This window comes from Marmota monax, unplaced genomic scaffold (genome assembly GCF_021218885.2).
Source record: "Marmota monax isolate L192 unplaced genomic scaffold, Marmota_monax_Labrador192_F-V1.1 WCK01_AAM20220418_F8-fsc00015, whole genome shotgun sequence".
In the NCBI taxonomy this organism is placed as follows: Eukaryota; Metazoa; Chordata; class Mammalia; order Rodentia; family Sciuridae; genus Marmota; species Marmota monax.
Genome location: NW_026692194.1, coordinates 11930448 through 11934296, shown reverse-complemented (window position 1 = coordinate 11934296; position 3849 = coordinate 11930448). Strand labels below are relative to the sequence as shown.

General features: G+C 30.8%; 1 non-coding gene across 1 annotated transcript; it reads left to right on the top strand.

The window, feature by feature from the left end:
- The first annotated feature begins 2561 nt into the window (after positions 1 to 2561).
- Positions 2562 to 2634, top strand: LOC124080180 (small nucleolar RNA SNORD56). Its single transcript, XR_006847620.1, has one exon. It is a non-coding gene; the product is annotated as a small nucleolar RNA SNORD56 (small nucleolar RNA).
- The last annotated feature ends 1215 nt before the right edge of the window (positions 2635 to 3849 follow it).

Sequence of the window (3849 nt, the reverse complement as noted above, 5' to 3'; positions counted from 1 at the left end):
AGAGGAATGGTCCTGACTGGTCCTATGTTTTATGCCTCACCGGCTGCCAGACAAGGCAGAAAAGGAAGTAGGCATAAGTAGAATTAGTACTTGAAGGCAGGGCACAAATTTAGAAGAAACAGTTCCCTTATCCAAATATAAATTTTACTATCTTATTACAGGTTGCTTTCCTCTGGGCCATTCAACAATACTATTATACTATGAATGAATCTTTCTTTGGCAATGGAATGTATTTAGGAGATCTAATGGTGAAGTAGCAAAATGCTCTTTGGCCCTCTGCTCTCCTAGCTATTTTGTACAATGTAGCCAGTCCCACGGGGCTTTGTTTAAGTACTGTACCCTCAGAACCCCCACAGATTTGCTTTTAGGCAACACCAATGCTTTGAATCTTTTCTTCAACCTTATTATCTATGATTAGGATGGATGTGCACTGACCTAAAATAGTTTAGTGTCACCTTTCCTTATATATATATCTGTTCCCAGCAACATATAGTGGTTAACTTTCTGGACAATAATTAGCATAAATATAATATTTCATTATTTAATAACAGAAATATTTTAGAAAATTCCTTATCCCCAAAGAATCTCTTTTAATATGACAAATTAGTGGACATTAGCATATTATGGATCATCCTTAAATCAGAAAAATTATTTGGCATTTGTTTTTTTGGGATTGGCTAATTTCATTTAGCATTATATTCTCCAGCATCATCCATTTACCTGTAAATGCCATGATTTTATTTTCTTTTATTGCTGAATAATATTCCATTGTATATATATACCACATTTTCTTTATCCATTCATCTACTGAAGGGCATCTAGGTTGGTTTCCAGTTTAACTGTTGTGAATTGCGCTGCTATAAGCATTGATGTGGCTGTCTCTCTATAGTATGCTGTTTGTAAGTCCTTTGGGTATAGATGGAGGAGTGGGATAGCTGGGTCAAATGATGGTTATGTTCCCAGTTTTCCAAGGATTCTCCAAACTGCTTTCCAAATTGGCCGAACCAATTTGTAGTCCCACCAGCAGTGTATGAGTGTACCTTTTTCTCTACATCCTTGCCAACACTTATTGTTGTTTGTATTCTTAATAGCTGCCATTCTGACTGGAGTGAGATGAAATCTTAGAGTAGTTTTGATTTGCATTTCTCTAATTGCTAGAGATGTTGAACAGTTTTTCATATATTTGTTGATTGATTGTGTATCCTCTTCTGAGAAATGTCTGTTCAGTTCCTTGGCTGATCTATTGATTTTTTTTTTTTTTGGTGTTAAGATTTTTGAGTTATTTATGAAGAGATTAGTGCTCTATCTGACATGTATGTGGTAATAATTTGTTCCCAATTAGTAGGTTCTCTATTCATCTCACTGATTGTTTCTTTTGCTGAGAAGAAGCTTTTTAGTTTGAATCCATCCCACTTATTGAATCTTGATATTAATTCTGGTGCTATAGGAGTCTTATTGAGGAAGTTGGGGCCTAATCTCACATGATGGAGATTTGGGCCTACCTTTTCTTCTAATAGAGGCAACTAGGGTGCAAAATTTAAGAAAACACTCATTTTAAAAGTTTGAAATTGAAATTGAAAATGTTTACAATAGCATAAAAAATCCTAAAATCCTTAGTGATGAAGCTAATAAAGTGAGCTTAAGATCTTTATGCTGAAATCATCAAAAATTGCTAAGAGAAATTAACGACAATTTAAGTTCATGAGCAGATATACTCTTTATTAATTAAAAGACCTAAATTCTCTTAAATTGATCTAAAGATTGCATTCAAACTACATTAATTTCTCAAGTGCACTTTTTTATGATAGAAATTCATAAATTTATTTCGGAAAGTAAAAAAACTAGAAGAAGCAAAATAATTTTAAAATAAAACAATAAAGATGACTCATACTATTTGATTTCAGTAGTCATTCTAAAGCTGCAATAATTAAGACAGAATACAACATAAACTGATTGCATTTATGAAAATCTGGAAAGAGAAAAACTTAGGAGAACAGAATCAGATTTTAGTTTAGGCAAGAGCTAGTTTTGAGGGAAAGAGAATATTTGCAAAATGGAACTAGGGAACATTTTTGGATGTTGATGATATTCTGTATTTTGATTGGCATCTAGGTTATACAATTTGTATATTTGGCCAATTTCGTAAACTATATTCTTTAAAAGAGTATATATTGTGTACATTGGGCATTAGTAAATCTGACTTCTTAAAAAATGTGTCAATGGAGGAATGTGGATTTCATTAAACCTGGAATTGACTGATTATAAAATAAAAAAGAAAATAAAAATCCAGATTCCTGTGTTATTTTTGCTATATTATTCTAAGTCTGTTTTATGCTTGGCAACATATTCTCTTGCTCATATTTCACCTCATCTTCATTATTTATGTCTTTGTTTTGGAAGAAAAAAAGTCTTTCCTTCTAAATATAGAGTAAAAAAGTTGAAGTTCTGATAAAGTTTTATTTTGTTTTAAAGAATGAGAGTAGGAATCTTCATTTGATACAATGGAAAATCTTTATAAGATCTGAGTCACATTTATATTATTTTATTGACTTATTCTTCAAATATCAAGTATGGTGAAATCCTTCATCAATAGCAGTTTGCCTTTTTAAATGTTGATCCTTTGGGTCTGAGTGAAGCTAAAAAAAATAGTGGAAACTTTTTTATGAAGCTTATGTGGAGTTTATTTGAATATTTGACTTATAAACTAGGGATTACTTCTTCAAATTCTTATGTTTAAAAAAATATATTTTGTCTATCATATACCAGTTTTGTAAAAATGAATTTCTAAGAACTGAAGAAAATCATTTTAAAATATTCAAATGTATTTCTTAAATTGTATACTCATATAAAGCTTCATTATTTTATTTAGTATTAAGGAGCTATATTGATCAAAATATTAAAGCTATTTTCGGTTTGTTTATTCATTTTCAGTTGTCAAAATAAGTGTAATTGGAAACAGCTGCCTTCAAATTATTTTTGACAACAATTTACTTTCAAATCTAAAATGAATAACTTTATGAAAATGGAACTTGTCTAATTACTATTTTTACTAGCGTATATATTCAGATTTCTGCTCTGCAAATTAGGAGATAACTGAAACCAGAAACTGATTATTTAAAAACTAGTACTATAGCTTTACAAAAAGACATTTGCCATGGCTTCCTCAGTTTTATAAATTGGTTAGCTTCTCATTGGGCAATTTTATACATTTTAACAGATTTCACTCTTCTTTGGTATGATTAAAATGTGGTAGAAGACAAATGAAGTGTTTTTCTGCCCTTTTAATCTTGTCTTCAAGCTACATTTAAGCTTCTTTTCATTTTCAAAGCAGCTTAATAATGTGATTTGTTGTTATCAAGAGATTTAAAATTTTCCCATACTTTATAAATTTTGTGACCAAATAAGTACATTTATTTTTATAGTTCTAGGATTAACTTACTGCACACTAAATGAGCTCTTGGTCAAATTTAGAAATTATAAAACTATTGTAAATAGTTTTTAAAATACCCGCTCAGTATAAAATTCTTTACTACAAATTTTTATTCTAAATTTATCCCTTTAGCCCTTCTAATTTGTTTTAGAATTTTAAAAAGAAATACTGCATGCATTTCTTTTTCTTCCTTTAGCAGAATCTGGCCAAGACCAGAGGAAAGATAAGCCAAGGTCCTTAACATACATTTGAAAGAATGGAAGTACTTATTTCACTGCTCATGCTAGGATTTCATTCCTCTGCATGCAATTACATAACTCATCAAGAATTGGGCTCCAGATAACTTTGATTTTCCATGGCAATATGGTATGGCATTAAGTACACTGGACTGTGGGTTGATGGCCCTATATTTCCCACAT